This window comes from Terrapene carolina, unplaced genomic scaffold (assembly GCF_002925995.2).
Source record: "Terrapene carolina triunguis isolate 2854851 unplaced genomic scaffold, T_m_triunguis-2.0 Scaffold211, whole genome shotgun sequence".
In the NCBI taxonomy this organism is placed as follows: domain Eukaryota; kingdom Metazoa; phylum Chordata; order Testudines; family Emydidae; genus Terrapene; species Terrapene triunguis.
The window spans coordinates 28,463,099-28,487,179 of NW_020664562.1; positions in this window are offsets into that span (position 1 = coordinate 28,463,099).

Sequence of the window (24,081 nt, forward strand, 5' to 3'; positions counted from 1 at the left end):
ACTTGTCTTGGCATTAGGGGAATAATCAAATTGGGTATTCTTTTGTGTAACTAAGTTTTGCCCAGGGGAACATCCTCTGTGTTTTGAATCTGTTGTCTGTGAGAGTAGCTGTGTGATCAGGCGAGGACTCACCCCTGCAGCGCCTCCTGCTGGTTATCTTGGGAATTAGCTCACCCAGCATCCGGAGCGCCCTCTGCAGGCCTGGTGTCCCACCTGTCGTTGGCCCCCATGTCCCTCCCGGACCCTGGTGCCCTTGGCTTGGGTGCTGCCCCCCTGGCAGTACCCCACTCTCGCTCTGGGTCTCCCCACCCCTTATCCCAATGTTGCCTCAGTCGTGGCTACTGTCAGTCACCATCTAGCCCCCGCGCCCTGGGGCAGACTGCAGTCTATCAGCCAATCATCACAGGCAACAAGGGGTTTGGACTGGCTGCCTTTACCCACCCTCAGGTTGCCGCTCTGCAACCCCAATACCTATATGGGCCTACGACCAGGCCCTGCAGCCTGGGGAGTTGCTGGCCTGGTACTTCCCAGCCCCCCAAGGCCTTTCCCCAGCCCTGCCTCTCTCTCTCTCTCTCTCTCTCTCTCTCTCTAGGTCCCCAGGTGAGCTCCCTACAGCCAGGCTTGTCTCTCTCTCCTGTCAGAGGGAGACTCCTTAGCTTCTGGCTGCCCTGGCCTTCTTATCTGGCTGAGTTGCTCAGGTTGGGGCACGGCCCCAGCTGCAGCCACTTCCCCAATCAGCCGGGGTTTTGCTCCTTTCCCCAGCCCCCAGTCCTCTGCAGGGCTTTTCCAACCCCTTCAGGGCTGGAGCAGGTATTCACCCTGCTACAAGCTGGTATGCTAATCTCTCCCAGAGGTTTGTCTTTCACCTTTCTTTTCTTTAATTAAAAGCCTTCTTTTTTTAAGAACCTGATTGATTTTTCCTTGTTTTAAGATCCAAGGGGATTGGATTTGGACTCACCAGGAATTGGTGGGGGAAAGGAGGGGGGATGGTTAAATTCTCCTTGTGTTAAGATCCAAGGGTTTGGATTGGTGTTCACCAGGAAATTGGTGAAGAAGTCTCTCAAGGCTACCCAGGGAAAGGAGTTAGAACTTGGGAGTGGTGGCAGCAAGACCAGATCTAAGTTGGTAATTGAGCTTAGGGGTTCACATGCAGGTCCCCATATCTGTACTCTAAAGTTCAGAGTGAGGGTGAAACCATGACAACTTCATTGTGTTCTTTTGTTAGTCTGTTTTGGGTACATGCAGTGGAATGAAAGTGACTGACTGAAATCTCAATCTGTGAAGCATTCTGTGCAGCTATTTGAGAGACTGGGAGTTTAATTGCTTCCACTTTGCTGCAGTTGCACACCGAGCAGCAGCGTAATAATTGAAGGTGGTGGTAAAGGAGGGAGATATGTGTGAGGGAGAGAGACAACTCAAGAAAGCAAATGAGTGGGATTGCTCAGAAGTGAGAAGAAGGATGATATTGGTGTTGGGAGTTGCTTTCCAAGAGCACAGTTCCTGATGTGGCATTTCTAGGAATGTAGTGATCATAACTATATGCGGTGGTGGACCTAGGCAGTCCAACCCAACAAACAAACTGGGAAAAGCTTTGTTAAATTAATATTTTTGTTTTTGGAGCAAACACCTTAATAGCCTTTTCATAAGTTTTAAATGTCTTTAATAACCCTGCTCAAAAAACCAAAACCAATCAAGAATACACTTTAAGGTGAATCTATGCTTACAGATGCATATCAGTGTGTTGGGTGCATATTTTTGAAAAACATTAGACTTAAATAAATAAACCTTCAAATATTAGAAACTCGGGACATGCAGAGTTAATGCTACTTTTCTCCTATCAGGCACCCAAACAACCTTCATTCACTTCTCTACTTACTTGTTTCAGCCTTTTACAAAAACAGGACTTAGAGAAGGTAGATATGAAAGTGTCCCCCAAACAAATCTAAATAATTAAAGGAACATGAGCAAACTCAACAAATTGAGTGACATGTCACCAATTATTAAAAATGAGAATTAACAAATTCCCAAATTAGACTATTTTTGTTAAGGTGAAAAATGTACAGGGCCACGATATCAAAAACCTTACCTGATAGTCAATAAACAGAAAAGAGAGCTGTTATAGTTCTTTTAAGATTATTAGTATTCAATAATTGTGAATCACTTTACTACAACTATACTCAGCAAAAAAAACCCAAGCTAACAACTGGCTATTAGTCAGACAAATAATTTAAAAAGATATGAAAATATTGTAACCTAAACATCCCTGAAGTCCTGGGATAGATAGGTGGGTCAAAATCCACACCCATCTCCTGTCTGAATTTTGTAAGCTATTCAACATTTTCATCAATGACTGGGAAGTAAATATAAAATCACTGCTGATAAAATTTGCGGATGACAGAAAGATTGGCAGAGTGGCAAATAATGTTGAGGACAGAGCTGTCATACAGAGGAGTGTGGATCACTTACTAAGCTGAGCCCATACAAATAAAAGGGGTTTTAATTCAGCCAAATGCAAAATTATTCATCTATGATCAAGGAATTCAGGTCATATTTACAGAATGTACTGTATCTTGGAAAGCAGTGACTCTGAAAAGGATTTAGCAGTCGTAGTGGACAAGCAACTGAGCAAAAGCTCCCAGTGCGATGTTGTGGCATAAAGGACTATTGCAATGTATAAACAAGAGAGTAGTAAGTAGGAGCAGAGAGGTGATTTTACCTCTGTATATGCATTGGTGAGGATGATATTGGAATATTGTGTACATTTCTGGCATCCATATTTTAAAAGAATGTTGAAAAATTGGAGAGGGATACAGAAAAGAGCCACATTTTTTTTTTTTTTTGAGGGCTGGAGAAAATGTCTTACTGTGAGAGACTTGCAGAGCTCAGTCTGTTTAGTTTATCAAAAAGAAGACTGAGATGTGATTTGATTAGTGTATATGTATCTTCAGGGAAGGAAAATATTGGGTACTAAAGGGCTCTTTAATCTAGTGGAGGTAGGCATAACAAGAATCAGTGGCTGGAAGCTGATGCTAGAGAAATTCAAATTAGAAATTAGGTATAATAATTTTAACAGTGAAGATGATTAACTATTGGAACAAACTACCACGGGGTGTGGTGAATTCTCCATCTCTTGATGTCTTCAGATCAAGACTGAATGCCTTTCTAGAAGATATTCTGTAACCACACACAAATCATAGGGCTCAATACAAGGGTCACCGAAAGAAATGTAAAGGCCTTTGATATGTAGAAGGTCAGATTAGATCATCCTTTGTGGCCTTAAACCCTATGACTCTATGACAGCTGTCCCCGAAGACCACATTCTACATTGCCTTGCACATTGTTCAGTGTGGGTCATTCCGATTTCCAGCCATTTGCAGTCATTCCGATTTCCATGCCCAGTCAATCCTTGCAGCCTTCCTGATAAAACTGCTCATGTCCAGACACTACAGTGCATTAACCACCTCGCAGAGACCTCATGCTGGTGGCTGAACACGCTGCGGCAGATACAGATCTCAGTGACACCAGACTAAATCCATCTTAACTCCAGCAGTTGTCCTATATTCCATCATGGTAATTAAGTTCTAGCAGGTTTGGAAGTGCTGATCATCTCTATCGTGAGAGGTCTGAAAATACAGCAATTTCTGTTGAGATCCAGTGAGTCTGCAGTGTGCTCTCCCCTTCACATCCATCAAAGTGTACAAGTAGCATTTTTGAAGGAATGACTCAAGACCATTGTGTTTCCTTTATTTTGGGGTGTGCTGTATGTTTTTAGATCTCCGGTTTAGGGGATTTTTATAGGCATATTGCTTCTGTTCATTATAATTTGTTTTGATTTTTTTCCCCTTAGGCTCCCCAAGGCCTTTGTCTGTGTGTTTCTACAAATTAAAATGCATTGATTATTGTTGTTGTAAGGAAGTCATTTCAAAATATATGAACACCATGAAATTTACTGTTCATTCTACTATAGGTGTAAGACTGAAAATGTTACTTGTTTCCCAGTTTGTATAGTTGAGAAGAACTTTACTTTGTCTTTTTGGCACTCAGGTTATCACTGAAGCTATAATAGCAGCACCATTCAAGAGTCTGTGAGTGTTTCAGTTACAACTCCCGACAGTATTTTCAGGGGGTTTATAACTTGTTTGTACCAAAAAAAAAAAAAAAAATCACTCTAAGCTGAAACTTGGCAAATGATGTGTGAAACTGGGAAGTTAATTTCTTATAGACACAGAGTATGAAAAATATCTGTCCATTTTTTACTTTTTAGAATGGAGGAAAACATGAATTAAGAATTAAAGGTACTTTTTAGTTTGGTGCCTGTCCATATTTGGGTCTTTACAGATCTGGATTTTTAAAACAATTTTTTTGCAGGTGATTGGCCCATATTATGGACTAATGAGGTTCAGTGAAGTGAGCCAAAGGGGAAGAGACATTGGTGTTGAAATGGCTGCTCCTTTGCCTGCCAAGTTGTCTGCTGCAACGTAAGTCAGTCAGTCTGGAATTTATTTTTAAAATATAAGATATTGTAAATAAGTGTTTCGGTAGGATTCACCTTAAAATAGAAATTAAAATAATATTAAAACATAATGCTGTTTTCTATGCAAAATTATTGTACCTATGGTATCCATATGAACCCCAAGGAAGCCGTTATAGTCAGTAGAGTCACATCCTTGTATTAAAAATGTTTGCGCTCGACACTGACATAATAGATTTAATGGCTGTGGAGAGTCTATTATACCCTATTAGATTAACAGCACCTCGAGTTGTATGTTGGACCACAATGGCTTAGAGTTAAGTAGCCATTATAGTTTATTGGGTTATTGATTTGAGAATCCAAAGAATTTGTGTAATAGATTACATCTTGATATGCTAAACTCTAATGACTGTGTAGGAACTGTTACAGTTGCAGTGTCCTGATTAGGGGCCTGATTCTGCTGCATTTCAGTGAAAGTCAGTGGGCAGTATGGGCCTGATCCAAAGCCCATTCAAGTCAATAGGAGTCTTTCAGTGAGTTTTGGATCAGTCCAAAACTCACTGAAAGATACATACCAGATGTATCCATCCCCACTAAATACATATAGCCTGCATCTGCACAGAAAAGTTGCAGATGCAGGCTATATGTATTTAGTGGGGATGGATACATCTTATGCCATCCCCAAAACGTTCCAAAAAATCTGACTCTGTTCAGATAAGAATTCCCTCCAACAGCTTGCATCAAAACCATTTAGACCCGCTTTCTATCCTGCCCCTGCAAAGTCATCTCTAATTACAGTCCCCTGAAACCTTCAGTAGATCCCCACAGTCCTGTCTCCATCTCTTTGGCCTTTGCTCCCTAACTGGATGCCATTTTTCCCTCTCTTTTTTCATTTTTGTACAAAGCACTAAAATCATGGCTGATTTTATTCATTCAGGAGTTTTGACCCAAATTCAGAATCTTTTTTTTTCGCACTTACCATTTTAAGCAAGACCTTTGTTGTATTTAACTTTATATTAAATTTGCCATTGAAGAAAACATGTATTTTCTTAGATTGAGACTGCATTCTAACTTATATGGTACATAAATGTATAGCTACTTATATTGGCTACACAAATTGACTCACACCTTTAATGGTACTTAACTGAATTTCTATAGTTTATTATCCTCTATTATTCAGGGAACCATTAAAAATATTTTCAGCACTACTAAATTAACATAAAATATGTTTGAGGACTGGCAGTGCATTTAGAACATTTGAAACATCTCCTATTGTTGCATTTACCGTTTGGTTTCCTCCCAAGGGTACGCCATGGGTTACTGACAATGTTGGTCTGTAATAACATTCAGTGCTATAGTACATTTCTCTACGTGTGTGACTAAAAGCTGCCTGAAAGCATTTTTATTTATTTTACACATTCTTCTCCAGGCTGTTTTGAATGGCAGTTCATTTTGTTTTGCTGTTTCTTGTGGTCATCTTGCATACTGGGTATTGCACTTGGATATGTCATACCTAAGTACAATCTCACTTTTTCAGACCAGAAGTTGATTAATCATTAAGGGCTGGTCTACACACAAACTTGCATCAGAACAATGAAATAAGTTTTAATGCATGTTTTTTGTTGTTTTGTTGAAAGCCTTTAGGTAGATACTTTTATTCTGAAATCAGGGTATCCTATTTTGATTTTGCTTAAGTGAAGTTTAAAAAAAAGTAAATTAAATCAAATCAATATGGGATATTTTTATTTCAAAAAGTGTCCACATACAGATTTAGACTAAAATAACAAAAGTTGTGACTTATAACTGATTTATTTATTTTGGTGAAGGCTTGTGTGTAAGTGAAGCCTAATTGGTCATTCACTCTGTTTTACATCTCTGTATATAAATATGTACCAGCAAGTGACATTGACTCTGTAATAGTAAGTTTGTGAAAAGTAACAGAAGTTGAAATGTTGACAGCAAAAGTAATTTTAACAAATATTTTCCTTATTATCCACTACATGTACCATAAAAATGTCCAGAAAATATTATTAAAACAAAGGTGGAATTTAAATGAGATGGTCACTTAATTGAAATCTGTGGGAGGGATGAAAATATTTAAATTTTGTTTTGTTTTGATTCATCTTGGAAGATGGGGGGAGAAACTAGGGGCTAGATTCTGCACCCCTTACTCACAATTAATCTTTTATTATTTCAGTTGTACTTTTCACCATGAGTAAGGGCGGTAATGTTGATCTCTGGATTATTAATCCTCCCCACCAATTATTTTGAACATCCATTTTATATGCTGTTTTTAGGGCTGTGTAGTTTCTTACTAAGCTCAGGGCCTGGTCCTGGAGGTACTGAGTGTCCTCAGCTCCCACTGCAGTTAGGGTGAGGGATCTCAGCACACAGCAGGATCAGACCCTTAGGTTGCATGTTTAAATTTGGCAAACCTTAAGAATATAATTTCTTGAAGCAAAATCTTTCCCTCTGGTGCCCTTGCATAAAATGCATGAAATCTCCTCATTATTGCTTAAATGCCCTTGCCTGTATAAAACTATTTATTTCATTGTGGGAATTTTCTTTCTCACACCTGCTCATTTTGTTATATGAAAATTCTTTTCAGTTCAAGGTTATCACTTTTTTTAAAAAAGCATTCAGTCCACTAAATCAGTTTCCTTATACAGTCTGCTGAGGAATGTACTGATCTGCTTTTCATATCCAGATGTAGTTTAATTGTTTAACATAAAGACATATGCTGAGATTTAGGAAGAACTCCCCCCAGAACTCAGTATTATCATGATGTGCCAATTTAAAGCTATCAGTGATCAACTAAAGATCTCTTTTGCCCTTCAGTTAAAATATACTAGATGGACAGGATATGGTAAACCAGATGCAATAATTAGGAGAATAGTTTAACTGTTCATATTACAGTCTGTTTGCTACAGCACAGTCATTAAACTAAAAGTAAAGCCAAATAGAGTTGTATGGTCTCATAAAAATTCTATTTGGCTAGGAAATACAGTACTATTTTACATTAATGTTAAACACTCCAAGAGATAATTACATAGGCATGAGTAAATTGTGTCAAACAATTAAACAGAGGAAACAGACTCAAACAATTAAACAGAGGAAATTGACTATTGGAAAAAATAAGATATTTCCCCCTCTAATAAATAAATACAAGGGAAAAACACTTCCCCCTCCATCTTAAATAATTCTCTTTGGAACTCCAGCTTTTTGGGAATAACAGCACAGACATGGGTGTTGAGGAAAGGGGATCTGTAATTATTTCAATATACTCTGGAATGAAAATGCAGATTAACTTTAGAGATGGGCCAATTTACAAAGATAAAACAATAGCTGAGATGTTATAAACCTTCCACCATGCTGGCATCCTAATGTTCCTCTCAGTCACTAAGGAAGTTTTGTTGAAAATGTTTTGTCCTGTAAAGCTGCAAACCGATCTTATTCACACGCAGGGTTTGTCTACAGTTGGAGCTAGGGGGTAATTCCCTAGCTTGTGCAGACATACTCACGGTAGCTCTCATTGAGCTAGCACACTGGAAATAGTAGTGGAACTGCGGTAGTACAGGCAGCAGCAAGCAGTGACATAGGCTAGCCACGCCGAGTACATACCCAGAGGGTTCAGGAGGGTTTGTAGTAGACATACCCTTAGTGTACCCTACTGAGGATACTAGGGAGTCTGTGGTTGGACTCTGGGCATGCGCTAAGGCTCCTGCTCAAGGGGGCATTAATATAATGGCTGTGATAATTTACTGTGGTGGAGCTGTCTGCCATTTTTGTAGATCTTGTAGGTTAATTGTTTGGGACACGAGGACCTGGAAATATACTTGATGTTACTGTTTTCACTTTTGAACATTCTTTAGGAGTTTTGTCACTACAGTTCTTGTTCTGGATTATGCAACTTGGCTGAAAAAAAAATTATCTGCTTCTAAACCAGGGACTGGACTGGTCACTGGTAAATCCTATTGCTTAGTTTTCACATTTTTATAGCTTATGTATAGGCTCTCTGTGGTGGGGCACTGAATGAACTAGTTTTCCTCCAGGAACCACGTATTGGCTGTCAGTCATTGATTGGCAATACCCATCTCTAATAACACTTTCCCTTCCTCATTCACAGTGTCTAGGCTGAAGCTTCCTGAGCACATTTCCTAAGCAAACCTCGTTCAGTTTTTGCCTCTGTGTGTGTGTGTGTGTGTGTGTGTGTGTGTGTGTGTGTGTGCATTCATATCACACAGCACACGCAGCAGCTCCTCTGATGCTGCTTTGTCCACTAGTGCCTGCAAATCTTGGCAGAAACTCTCCTTCTTTACTTCATTGCATCCTTGTTGAGGTGCATACACTGATATCGCAAGTAGTACGTGTTCTGTAACTTTGACTCCTACAGCCATCAGTTTGTCTCTTTCTCTAATAACTTCAGCCACCATCTTCCTCAGCTCTCTTTTCACTACCACCTTGACTCCAGTACACCCCTACAATCTAAGCCCAACTCCTTTGCTGCATTCCCCATCCATCATGTTTCCTGTAGGCACAGAACATCAATACATCTCCTTACCATCATGTTAGCTACTTCCATGCCTTTACGCCAGTCAAACTGGTTACATTAGGTATTGCAACCCCCGCCAACCAAGGAAATAACCCCAAGTCTCTCTCTCCTCAGTGTTTTGATACGCATATGCCAACCATCATCTCTGCAAGTAATTTAGAACCAATATTGTCACTAGCTAGTAAATGGCTGAAATACATTTGCCTATGCTTGTGCTTCAGAGAAGCTTTAATTCAGAAAATCTCATGTTAAAAAGATACATGTGGAGCGGGTGGAATATTAGGACATGAGGAGAGCAATACAGCTAATGTTAGCATTTCATTATAACACAATTTGAATGCAGTTCTTTCTGTAAGGAAGCCTTGAAGGTTGCAAGATTTACTCTTCCTTGGTGGTCCCTTTTAATACAGTGTTTCGCTCCAGGACATTTACTTAGCAAAACCAGACATATGTATGTGAAGTCATTTTTATTTACATTTCTTTATCACATACAAGTATTGTTTCTTTCCTCTTCGTATGGCCCTGACATTTACATATCTGTTACAGATTGTTAACTGTTTATGGTGCAATCAAACCTCAAAGCTACATAGAACTCAAAGACACTGGGCTTGATTTTTAAACCCAGTGCTCCAATTTATAGTCACAATATTGTGCCTTTAATTTCAGTTAATTGTGGGCACAAATGATAGCAGTTAGATGTCTAATTATTGGGCCTTGCCCTCAGAGCAGCTATTTAGCCATTTAACTATCATCACATGTGCCCAAAAGTTATTTGTAGGCACAAAATGGGAGGTTGGGTTGAGACCACTTTAAAAATCAGGTTGCATAGGTATGGAGTTCTTAGAGCTGCATTCATAGACTTTTCCTTTTGTGAGGTCTTTGCAAATGATTGCACAGACTCCTCCATGAAGGAATTCTCTCTTCGGCCAGAGATGCTCCCCACCACCTTCTGGACCAGAGCACATCTCCTTAATACTTCTCTCTCTCCCTAACTTGTCAAATATGTTAGCAGTTCCCCAGCTGTAGTCCATGGAACATTTGCTGGTGGTCTATGGAGAGCTTGATGGTGACCTGGCGCTAACACTTCTCTTTGTTTCAGAGGCTAAATCACATAAAAGGAGTTAAAAATACATTATTTTCCTAATGCTGCTTTACCTTCTCAGTAATTGCATGAGGGAAGCTATGAATTCAACAGTCAGATCAGAGGTGGATTGTGCTATTGTGAATAGGAGGAGGGGTATATACAATGATTTCACTATAGAATGTGGTTCAAAAAACTGAGAGAATGTTATAGTTCACAGGTGGCTGACCTCAAAGCCATTGCTGGTCCCAGGGAATAATAAAATGAGTATTGAGTCCTCCTGATCTTGGATGAGTTTTCCAGGGTCATGAGAGTGAAACTCCTGACAAGATGATAGGTGGTAGCCTGTTTCTCCAGGTTATATGGTTCTTTGTGAAGGCAGCTAGCTGTTCAAGGCTGTCCAGTACCTTATTGAATAAATTAAGTGAACTTTTAAAAGGGGCCTGTCTGATCTTAAAAGAAATGGAGAGTGGCAATAAAGGAAGGCAGGAGGGCTTGCTAGAGTGAGGTCTGTTTCTACAGAAGCCAGGAGAGAGATGTTTTGTCCTGGTTCAACCATTTAATTTTTTGTCTTCATTTGTCATAAATAATAGTTGTAATTATGTGTTTGCTCCCCAAGACCTCTGAGTTCCTTCACAAAAATAAAATTAACCTCAACAGTTAATAAAACACAACTTGGCCCTAGAAGAAATTATACCACTTGTTTAAATTGTGTGTGTTTGTGCGCATGTGTGTATGCTATGTGGATGGGAAGTGGTTCCATCTCAACTCAACTCCTTCTTCCTTAACACTAGTGTATAATAGGGGATGTAGGGAAATCTCCACAAAACAATCTTTGTGGGAAAAAAATAAGATTTGTAATACAGTCTCTTGTACATTATTTTGTTGGTTTTCACCCTCCTCTCTAATGCTACAGAGTATTATTTCCTGGTTTTCTGCCAGAGCCTGGCTAAAAGTCTCTGGCCATTAAGTTTGAGAAATGAGAAGAAGAAGAATGACTTTGGAATGAGGGGGATGCCTTAAATTATTCAGAGAACCTCCCTCTTCCTCTCTTCTTTTTCTTGAAGTTTTGGATCAGCAGTTCATTTCTATCTGTGTCTTGAGAAAACATGTTTCAAAGAAACAACCCTGAAGTTAATACATAAAAGTACAACTTCTGTTTCATTGCATTCAGTAGAACACACAGCTATCTGTGTTTTGTTTTGTTTTTTGTTTGTTTATTTGGGAATGCAAAGAAATATTGAATGCACAAGTCTCTGTTATCTCCTAAAATCCTGTTTATTAAGCTAACATGCAAATAAGACTCTCACACTGGCAGGTTTAACTTTTAACTTAGTAACTTAACATCTGGGTTTATTTGTTCATGCTTTTATCAGTGAAAAGGTATAATATGCTTTTTCTGAGAACTCTCTGGGAATAAAAAACTCTCTAATGGTGGACTAATCACTTTGGAAAAAATAAGAAATGAGCTAAGTCTTCACCGAAAACTTGAACTGGAGCCAAACTTAATATTTCTTGAGGTTTGACAAAATTTGGAATGTTTCCTTCCTCTCCACCCCCATTACTTCACATTTTCACGCTCCTCTGAAATTCTAGGTTCTGGCTGGGATGTGATCGGGGAGTGCCAAAATGTGTACCTAGAGAGGGGATGTTCTGTGGTATACATTGGCCCTACTGGAAGAAAGACTTTCCCACAAAACCCCCGAGGGAACTTGTCTTTGTGAGATTTCCAGGCCAGTTTTGCAAAGTAAAGAAGCTTGGACAATATTTAAGTAATAATAGTAATCAATGATGATTTCATAAATAGTCTAGTAATAAATTTTGCCCCTCCTTTCTCATGCCACGCTCTACTGTCCATTACTATTATAAATACAACAGAAAATTCAGAATTAGGGACCTGTGTTAGAAAAGGCGGCCTGTGTTAGGAAAAAGAGGGTTTAAAACAAAACAGAAGGAGAGGATAGAAATGATATATAGTGATCCTACTGAAAAAATGTATAAGAAAAGCTTTTTGAGGATTTTTTTTGTTTAGTGGGGGCTGACACAGATGTCAAGGGAGTGCAAATTCCACACCTTTTGATTGTTTGCCCAAACATTTTGCATTTGGTCCATCACTAATCCTCTGACTTTTTCAGTTTAGTATAGTCCTGCAGAGCAGAGCATATACTGAAACCTAGATGCACTGTGAGCACTGAGACAGACTGACAATTTCCTGCAATATCCTGAATGAATTGTATTGAATTAAGGTTAATACCTTTGGGGTCCATTATATACAAATGCAATTGTGTATGTGTTTTTGTGGAATTGTATGTATCTTCGCTTGTAGGAGGGGGATGTTAATTTAATTCCTCCAGTCTGAGCCCTTTGAAGCCACCCCCCTGGATAGGTGTGCATATATTAGTTCAAACTGGATTCTCCAACCACCAACAGACAAAGAAAACCTTTTTGGATAAATAGCCTAGTTCTAAACAGGTTCAGAGCCTTCTTCCTGAACCAGGAAGTGGACAGGACCCCTTGTCCATGAAGGGACCTAATCCTTAGGGAAGCGCTGGAAAGACTGGGCCTACTGAGGCCCCATGAGACTGGATGCTTGTCCTGAGCTGAAGCTGTGATGAACTTGAAACCACAAGAAACTTCTTTGGTGGGGTGCTGAAGGACTGCTCCCGCCAGAATCCATGTTGTGGTTGGGGTGATTTCTGATAAGCTTCTCAGCATGCAGGTAGGTTCTTTTATTGTTTTTAATATATTTTCTCTGTGATACTTTTTACCTTAAGAATAAAATAGGCTTGCTGAGAAATAACTGTAACTCAGAACCCTGGACAGTCACAGTTAACTGCCTCTGAAGAGACAGCAAGCGGGTGTGCTTGGGCACCCTGTTTCTGTTGGGAATAATGCAGTGAAGGCAGGGAACTGTGCAGCCTGAAAATAACCTGATCAGAAGGGAGTGAGAATGGGTCTCCACCCAAGAAAGGCAATCGCTGAGGAACTGGAAGCCCGAGAGTGGGTGCCCTTTCTGGACCTCTGCGGGGAAATACAGGTGCAGTTGCCCTAAACTGTGACAGACACAACGCTGAATGAATTAAGAACCTTACAGCATTCTCTGTTTTGCTGCATTACACACTTTTCCCTCAGTATATTCTCTGCTGGGTTTTGAGCACAATAAAACTTTTAACATGATAGGCATGGAGTGTATACCTAAAATGACTCTGACTTGCAGATATCAAAACAATGAACTAAACTCATGAGAAATCCAAGCTGTAAAAGTGGCCTTGAAGCCTGGAGCTTTTTGCTTCTGAGGTCTGCATACCACACAATAGAACATAACATGTACTTGCTAAGGACATTTATCTTGATGCTCTGATGACATATTGCTGTTCTAACCAAACAGGAAAAATATAAAAACTAAGATTTTTTTCCTCCTGGATTTAAATAATTTTGGAAACACAGCTTTCATTAGGAACCAGTATTCCTTGCAGCCAGAAGGTGCATTTACTTTTTGACTGTTTGTCTATCTCCTTGAAAACAGCTACCCTGAAACTGCATAGAGAAATGGCCTGTATTGTTTTGTTTTAAATAGTGTTTCAAACAGCTAACTCATTTTCTTTCTCATTAGAAATGGTTGTTAACATTTTTGTTACTTAGCTCTAACTTGCTTCCATAAATTATTTTTCATTAGGGATGGAAATGTACTTCAAAAGGCATTAATTTAAAAAAAAAAATAGAAATTAGAGATGGATAACACCTATTTAGGTTATTTAATCCAATCTTCTGCCAGTACAGAATTGTTCCTACAGTGTATTCTTTTATATTATTCTGTCAGAGTTTTGCCAAGTTCAGTTTTAAATGGGTCAAGTGATGAGGCTACCACCACTTCCTGTTTAATAGATTTTACTGGCTCAGATCCTTTTTCCTGTTGTAAAACCTTCAGGAATGGTCATGGAGGAAAGAAATCTCCTGTGGTGACCATGAAAGGCCTGGCCCAGCCATGCAGAGGCCCTGGGTCTGTGCACAGCTCTGGCTCCTATGGGGCTTCACCCCAAGGACTCTGCAGAAAAGGTGATACAGCCCAGAGTTGTATTTTCATTTGGACTAATTTCTGTGGGGCTATAGGATGGATTCCCCCAGGTCACCTTACTATCTACAGCAGGGGTAGGCAACCTATGGCATGCGTGCTGAAGGCGGCACACGAGCTGATTTTCAGTGGCACTCACACTGCCCGGATCCTGGCCACCGGTCCGGGGGGGCTCTGCATTTTAATTTAATTTTCAATGAAGCTTCTTAAACATTTCAAAAACCTTATTTACTTTACATACATCAATAGTTTAGTTTATATATTATAGACTTATAGAAAGTGACCTTCTAAAAATGTTAAAATGTATTACTGGCACGTGAAACCTTAAATTAGAGTGAATAAATGAAGACTCGGCATACCACTTCTGAAAGGTTGCCAACCCCTGATCTACAGCATGGAGCATAGAGACTATCAGAGAGAACCCTGCCATGGAGGATCTATGAGGTACAATCTGCCACATTGTCAGAAAAAGTTACCAACAACCTTTTTGGTGCTTTTAGGACCACTCTGTTTTTCCTCCCTTCAGCTACTAGTGGATAGCTATTCTACTGTATCGCCTCATCATTTATCCTACTTATACATATAGGGCCAGATACTTACCTAGTGGGATTGGCAGAGCTCCATTAAAGCCAGGGGAGCTATGCCAATTGACGCCGGCTGAAAATCTTACGTGTAGTTTTAAAAACTTTTCTTCTTAAGTCACTACCAATAACAGTTTTATTTGAACTTCTCTGAATTGCTTCCAGTTTGTCCTTATCTTTCTGGTTCAAACTACCCAGATCTTAATGCATTGTTCTAGGTGTGGCCTTGTTAATGCTTGAGAGAGAGACTGTCCTTTCCATCATCATGTTGTAATATCTCTGTGTCATGGATGGGGGGAACCTGTTCAGCTTAATTCATTGTCCTCCAGCGAATCACCACACGTTCCTCAAATTAATCTCAACCCTTTTAGGAAGTTCTTTACAGTGCACTATAATGAAACTTCCCAGAAGGTCTCCCCATTCCACTCTTATTTTTTATGATACAAGACTTCTTTGCACTGATGACTTGCAAAGGGTGACAACTCTCTTTACCCCAGTGTGTTGCCCTGTTAGCCATGTTTATCTGGTGCTGTTTTCCTCTAACATCATTGCCATATTTGGTAAGTGTAGAATAGATCTTATGCTGCATTATTTTTGGGCCTGGCCCTACACTGTCATGAATGCCTCCTGATAGGTGTGGAGCATCCTCAGCTCTCGCGGGAAAGGAAAATTAGCTGCAAGATACAGCTTCTTGAGAATTCATATAAGTTGTGATGTTTTGTGGTTCACTCCGGACCAGTAAGGGGTTGTGTCACCAGCTGCCCTGCGGCTCTGGGTGTCTTCAGTGCTATGCTGCGGTGGCTCATAGCCCTGGCACCAATCAGCCTGTCTTACAATCATGCAGGTCACACCATGGGTTCTACTGCCCAATTACTTTTTGCAGAGTGACTCCAGTACCCTCCCAGTCCCAAATTTCCCCCAAACCATTTGCCACTGTCCAGCTCCTTCCTGGAACAATCACAAAAGTTATTAAGTTTGTTGCTCCTTTAAAAGAGTCAATACACTGCAACTCATTAACTTAACTGGTTTGACAAATACTCTTATTTCAATCACAGAACTGGGTTGGTTTAGATTAAAAAGTAAAATTAAGTTATTTAATCAAAATGAGATGGGATTAAGGAATACCAAGTATAAGGAATAGAAAGGGCTACAAGCAAAGTAAAAATATGCTTCTCAGACTAAAAGTTAATTTAATCAAGTTACAGTCTTTGCCTAAGCAGGTATCTTATCTAAACTTAGCTTTCAGACACATCAACCCCCTTGGTTGAAGGAGCCAATGGTCTGTGACTTCAAGAGATCCTGGCCCCTTGAATTCCTCAAATGATGGACCACTCAAATGTCCTTTTGTCCCCTTATATTGCCCCAAAGTTCAGTGTCTCTGTTTCAAGAGCCATGAAGGCTTCCTGCTGTTCTTTCCTTCATGTGGACTTCCTATCCCCCTGCTTATTTGTTTGTAAATGGGGGCATCCATTGTTTTGGTTCCACACTGCTTAATTTACCATGGAGGCAGGTAGATAGCTGCCTTCCCTCCTGTCTGGAAGAAAACATGTTTCTCCTTATGTTTGGTCACAGACTTCAAAATATATCAGTGAGTATCCATAATTCCTCATAAAGTGTTAATGCACACATCACAATGATATTCATCACTAGCATGTCATAGGCTTTCACAAAAGACCTTACTTGATACACTTTTATAATACAGTAATATTGTATATTTATCGGTTGATTCAGTTACTTATCATTTGTGGTTCAGACCCCCTGGGTTTATAACCCAGTAAACCTTTGAAATGTATTCTCTGAAAAATAAGCCGAGAGCAAGCTTCTCTCTCCTGCTGGGGACAGACGCCATGCTGTCTTCTCCCCTGCTTGTTAGTTTGATAGCTTTGTTTACCTTGCATGTAAATGTGCTTGTCTTTGTCTTTGGTCACAACTTGCCTAATTTATATCTGAGACACGTTGAAGCAGGTGGAACCACATTACTTTGTCTGGAACAGGCATGGGTTAGGGATGGCTTGCCAAACACATTTTAAGAACATAATTCTAGCACACATTTATAACTCTTTGTACACACCATGTTCATACAGTGCACAATGATTTTTGGGCCTAGCATGTTACCAGTTTGTATGTCATACTTTACATGACACCTTTTAGGTACAAATTATGACAGCAGTATGTTAGGTGTGGTGAAAGTGTCAGGCCTGACAGGAGTTGCTGACACAGAGTGGGGAACCACCAATGGGTCTCTTTGCCACATAAGTGTCATGAATTCAGGATAGGTATTGTGTCTGCTGCATATATGCTATATTGGATTTTAAGGAATGGAAATAATTACACTTCACTTCTTGTTGCTTGTTGTAAAATTTAATAAGGAATTAAGATTTTTATAACATGGTTTATTTTTAATAATTCACAGATGCCCGTACAGCAAGCTCCTATAATGATCATTATACCTGTTCATTTTGCTGAAGCAGCATATACAGACCGCCTGCTTGCTACATAGTGTTTTTATGAACTAGGCTGCTGGATAATGTTCTATATCATTTAATAAATGATAAAGTATTTATAAATAGAAGCATAATATAATTTGTTACCATATGTTTGAAGTAATGATCAAGCATTTACCCTTAATAGTGAGAAAGTGTTGTTGGATCCAAGCTCTTACTACCATATGGACAGGGATGTGAAAGGAAAACAACTGTGTGTGTTTCAGAACAGAGTAGGTTTTTCAATCCATTGAGGGAAATGGGAAGAAGAAATTAATCATATCATTAATCTCCTCAAAAATCTTCCCAAATGGAGAAAACACAATCAAATTTGTTACTTGTGAATTATTTATCCTAATTTAATTTTTAATAAATGTCCATCTGCAATGTAAATTTTCAATCTGAGACAGATACACTATAAGAAATACAGACCCATTTATAGCTACTTTTAATTCTATTTTAACACATGCCTTTAGAATTATTCACATGGGCTATCTTTTTGTTTCCTTTTGAAATTATATCATTTAGTGGGCTGGAATTTAAAACTTACTCCTACATAATTTTATAAATATATTTGGGGGCTAGATTCTCAGCTGGTGCAAATTGGAATAGCTACATTGGTCAGTAGAGCTGCACCAGTTTACATCATCTGAGCCTCTGGTCTTTTTTTAAATTAACAATACAGTATAAAAAAATTATGTACTGTAACATAATTTGTACTAAACAATCTATTTGTAAAATGATCTCAAAGTTTAGATCAGAGGAAGGTTTTTTTTATATATTTTACAAAATCTTAAATAGCTCAAGTTAAGCCTGAAATAGGAAGGGGGGGGAAAAAAAAAGAAAGAAAGAAAGAAAATCACTTAGACATGGAATTACTCCAATTTTATATTCTAGCACTTACCTGAATGATGATGTTTTTGTTAACGTATAAGGCATAGTTTCTGCATGATTTCAATTGTCTTTTTCTTAAAAGAGAAATGAATATTTTGATGTTAGTGAAGCAATAAGAGAAAAAAGGTGTGTGTCCCCGCACTCCTACAGGGATAATGAGGCAAACCAAGTGCCCAGAACCATGTAACCCTGGCAAGTAGTCAGTCTGTTAGGGTCTCAAAAAATAACAAAGAAAAAAACAAACAAAATAAACCAATGAAACAAACCCAACCCTCAAAAGCAGTCCCCAAATCTTCCTTGTCTAGTATCATAAAGGAACTCAAATCCCATGCAGCAATATATCTGTGCTTCCAACTCTGCAATTTGAATGTGATGAGGACTCCTCATAGACTCATAGACTTTAAGGTCAGAAGGGACCAATATGGTCATCTAGTCTGACCCCCCGCATGATGCAGGCCACAAAAGCTGACCCCCCCCACTTTCCCTTAACTCTGCTGTTGAAGTCTCCAGATCGTGATCTAAAGACTTCAAGTCGCAGAGAATCTTCCAGCTTGCGACCCCTGCCCTATGCTGCGGAGGAAGGCGAAAAACCTCCAGGGCCACTGCCAATCTACCCTGGAGGAAAATTCCTTCCCGACCCCAAATATGCCGATCAGCAGAACCCCTAGCATACAGGCAAGATTCGCTAGCCAGACCCTCATTTTACCAGTGATGGCTGTTATTGCCTAATTGATTAGAATCACGTAATCCCATCAAACCATTCCCTCCATAAACTTATCTAGCCTAATCTTGAAGCCAGAGAGGTCTTTTGCCCCCACCGTTTCCCTCGGAAGGCTGTTCCAAAATTTCACCCCTCTGACGGTTAGAAACCTTCGTCTAATTTCAAGCCTAAATTTCCCCACGGCCAGTTTATATCCATTCGTTCTCGTGTCCACATTAGCACTGAGCTGAAATAATTCCTTTTCCTCCCTGGTATTTATCCCTTTAATATATTTAAAGAGAGCAATCATATCGCCCCTCAGCCTTCTTTTGGTTAGGCTAAACAAACCAAGCTCCTCGAGTCTCCTTTCATAGGAAAGGTTTTCCATTCCTCGGATCATCCTAGTTGCCCTTCTCTGTACCCGTTCCAGTTTCAGTTCATCCCTTTTAAACATAGGAGACCAGAACTGCACACAGTACTCCAAGTGAGGTCTCACCAGCGCCTTGTATAATGGAAGCAGCACCTCCCTGTCCCTACTAGAAATACCTCGCCTTATGCATCCCAAGATCGCATCCTCAGACTGCCATAGGGCAGCTATAAAACATTTAAAATACATTCTCTTTGGGGTGGGGAGCAGAGGGATATAGTAGCATGGGTTAATGAGAAGGTCCAGTTTTGGGTCAGATAACGTTCAAGAATTTGATGTTTATCCAACAAGAAGTTAATGGAAGTTTGGAAGTTACCTCTGCCACTTCCCCTAATCTCACTGAACAATTCAATTTTGACAAGTCGTAGGTATGACACTGGAATATACTGATCTTACGTTGATTATGGAATACTCCTTTCCCCTGCATTTGCTGCATCATGTTGTGTTGAAATGTTGTTGAATCATTGATGCAATTTTGCAGTACCTGAATTTTGATCTCACAGGACAGAATTCTGAAACCAACAACCCTCTGTTCTACAAAACCTCCTTTTGGCAGACAAAATGGTAACTAGAATAAGGATCATCTTTATACAGGAATCTGAATTTTTAATTTAACAAAACTTTGCAACAAGCAGGAATTTCACTTTGGATAAGACAATTATTATGATAGCCATGCCATGAACTGCAAAGCACATATATACTTCGATACACATAAACATATATTCTTCACACGTTGCCATATGTTGACACATCATACATTTCCTTGCATTGAATAGCTTGGCCGCTACTCATTTCCCCTCACATCTGTCTGCAAGTTCCATGCCTTTTCCATGTGTATTTTTGTCCTAGCGCAAAAAAAAAAAAAAAAAAAAAAAAAAAAAAGGGCCACCTTAAACTTAAAGGACTTGTCTTCACAAGGAAAAAAAAATGTGTGTTCTTAACTTGAATTAGCTAGCTTGAATTAACTAACATGAGGTAAAAACTTAGTGAAGACAATGCAGTTTATAGTTTTCACACAAATTAGTAGGCCAAGGTAAACCTAAGCTCCCCCATTGTCTTTAACAACCTGCTAACTCATGGAAAAACTACAAACTGCCTTGTTTTCACTAGGATTTTTATCTCCTGTGTTACAGTATGCTCCCCACACTGGCCCTGCAAGAGCTGAATTATGCCAAGTGGGCCCAATCAGCCAATTAGGCTGCAAATGGAGGAGACTTGTGCTAGAGGAATCTAATTAGAAGGAAACTCACCTGTGAGGGAACAGTGGGACTTCTACAAAGCCAGGAGGCTGGCAACCATGTGAAGGGTAGGAGGGAGGAAGCATGCAGTCTGTCTCCTGGAGGTAAGGGAGAAGCAGCATTGTAGGAAGGAGTCCAGGGTGAGAACAGTAAAGTTGGGATATATGCAGATCTTAACTGTTCACTTCAGTATCATGGATTGGAACCTAGAGTAGAGAGTGAGCCTGGCCTGCAGAGTGCTGGCATTAAAAGCAGTCAGTACAAAGACTGCTGGAGTCACTGCTGGACGTGCTCAGGGCAGTGGGTGTGAGGACTGCCTGACACGGCTCATGAAGAGAGACTTTGAAAGACATGCCCCCAGAAGGGAAAACCAAGTAGCGACCTGGCTGGAGGGCGAGTGACAAAGAGGAGGCTGCAGTTCTTGGAGCGATAAAGGGGCTGTAGAGGGAGAAAGAGATGGAGTGCAACCGCAGGAAGAGGCTTTGGCCTGGCAGAGCTAATCCCCAGAATTGCCAGGAGGCAGCACCGTCCATCGATGAGTAGAGTATCCTGTCACTACTTGTGTTAAGTTAGTTCAGGTTAACTAACTCAAGAAGTTAAAACCACATCTTTTTTTCCAAGTGAAGATGCACCGAAAAGAAAACAAAAACATCTGTGTGTTTTTGTGTTTTCCCCTTGATATGCCTGGGTAATTCCAATTATCTAGCAACATGGTGGATTCTTCATCACTTGAATTCCCATAGCCACCAGTGATGCCAGACTCCCCCAAAAGGGTGGAGACGGGGGTTGAATTTTGACCTGATCACACTCACCTTTTCCTCAGCCACAGGGGCTGGCCTTCAATTGTTCCAGGGAGTGCTCAACCCCCACTCAGCCCCCAGGCCCTGCTCCCACCACACCCCTTTCCCCAAACCCCCGCCCTGCCTCTTTCTGCCCCCAGTCTGCCCCCTCCCCACCTCTTTCCGCCCCCTCCCGTGACGCCCTGTCCCCGCTCCACCTGCTCCCTCCCAGTGCCTCCTGCACACCGTGGACCAGCTGATCACAGCATCTGGGAAGCACTGGAGGGGGGAGCTTGGCTGCCGATGGGTGCTAAGCACCAGTTGGAGCACCCACGGATTCAGTGCCTATGTACTCAGCAGAGTTGCATGCTGCCAAAGGCTGATGTAGCAGCTGAGCTTTCATAGATTCCAAGGCCAGAAAGGACTATTGTGATCATTTAGAATTTCCCCCACAATAGTTTCAGAGCATATCTTTTAGAAAAACATTCAATCTTAATTTAACAATTGACAGTGATGGAAAATCCATCATGGCCCTTGGTAAGTTGTTCCAATGGTTAATAACTCTTACTGTTAAAGATGTATGCTTTATGGCCAGTCTGAGTTTGTCTAGCTTCAACTTCCAGCCATTGGATCGTGTTATGCCATTCTCTGCTAGATTAAGAGCCTGTTATTAAATGTGTTCCCCATGTTGGTACTTGTAGACTATAATCAGGTCACCTCTTAACATTCTCTTTGTTAGACTCAAGGAATTCAATCTATTTAGCTTATCATTGCAAGGCATGTTTTTTAACCTTTTAACCCTTTAAACTTCAAGAGGCATTTTGCCTTTCTGGGCTTGCAGTAGCTTCTGTTGGGGTAGTTTACATCTACATAGGCCCTGACCAGGTGTGGTTTAAAGGCACTATTTATTTTTCCTTGTGTTAATGTAAATTCCACTCAAATATTTAGAGAAATAAACTCCTTAAATGCTTCACCAGGTGTCACTTGGATAGGACAAACTTATATTTTTGGCACCCTGAATCCAGATTCTTGTTCTTTTTAAAATGAGCAGACAAAGCTAGAACATAATTTTTTATTTTTTTTTAACATTCTGAAATATTTAGATGACATTTTCCCCATTCTGTTAAATTCCTTTGGTCTTCCAAGTCCAGCTTGAACTCTGGAAGCAGAAATACCAAAATACTGTGAGAGAAACAGTTCTCATGGTGTTTCCAGCTGCAACCAGAGGTGGAAATAATGGAAATTTCAAAAGGAAGCCTGTGTTTTGCAAGATTTCCAGACCAATCCTTCCCATTGAAGAACTTCAGGTAATTTGGGAAAGCATCTGAACATTATTAGCTTTTCAGCAATTAAACACAAACTCTAAGGTCCTGATTCTGTTCGTCACACAGAGTTAGAATCTGATCTGAAGAATCTTGTGGTGTAAATCCATTGAACAGAGTTACTCCTGATTTATACCAGTGTAACTCAGATCAGAATCTGTCCCAGGCTTTTTCAAACCCCATCATGTCATCTGAGTGTTGCCATGGTTTTTAACTGCTTCTGGCCAACACTTTCCTTGATTGTTAGATGTATCAGTGGCTCTGACTCGTATTCCTTCATCCTTTGTCAGTCTCTTATGCTTATATTCTACTTCTGCTCAGTGCATAACTCGGGTGAAATTTATTGTCTTTGTATAACCCCTCTTATTTGAAGGTAAGATGAGTTAAGATCTCTTGTCTGCCAGTTCATTGCTGTGGCCCTGAAGGCTCATACTAGCTAAATATCAAAAAAGTGCTGTAACAGTTGCATTTCCAGATGCTTTTGTTGAACAGCAAAGCAGATGAATCACAATGCAAACAAGTATCTGCTTAGTTATATGAGCGAGAAATAAAATAATAAGCCGACAACTCCTGAACAAGCTAACCCCATTTGTTTGTTTTTAAATCTTTGCTTTAGTTGGACCATTTCTTTTTAAATGAGGGGAGTGGGGAGAAGCAGTAATACCATGTGTGTCCTTTACTTGAGACAAATCCAACCTATAACTTTTGATTACTTAGAAATGTAGAGAAAGTAAATCTAGATAGGATTATGGAAACCCACAAGGTTTTAAGTGAGAATATTTGTCTGCACTAAAATGTTGACTGAATAATGAATAGGTTTGAATCACAAACATTTAGCTTAAATCTAGTATCCCAGTCTCCATATTCTGTGGTCTTCTGTGTGCTTTGTGAACTGCCCCCTGAGAGTAGCTTACTAAGAATGTTTCTGTGATCTGTAAATCAATATATCAAGTGTCTTCTCTGTGAATGTTTACTTTTTATTTCACTTTCTAAGCAGAAGCACTTAAAATTATTTGAACATTCATATCTTTATTATTTTAAGCCGTTTGTTCCAGTAGTGGGGTCAGCACCTGTACACTTGAAGGATGATCAGAAACAGTTGTGCCTTGGAATATCCTTTAACAGTAATTTCCTGCTTTTTGGTGCACATCATTAGTACTTCATTGGATATTTTGGAGTTATCCAGCTGCTGTCAAATAGTCACACTTCTTGTTATTTAGTTTGGTTTGTCCTTAGCTTATCTCTTCAGGGTTTATTCTTCTTGTTTAGATGTTTTGTTTTAGCATGTCTTTGTAAGAGACATTGTACATACAGACAGTTTGGTCCAGATAAAATTCCCAACATTCAAATGTTTATTGTAACTTCAATAGAACATTTGGTGACACCCTTTTTTGATGTATCCGCCCAACCATCCACGAGATTCTCATGACCCTCTCTACCACATCAGGCCTAGCTCAATCTCTCACTTCAGTTGTATGACA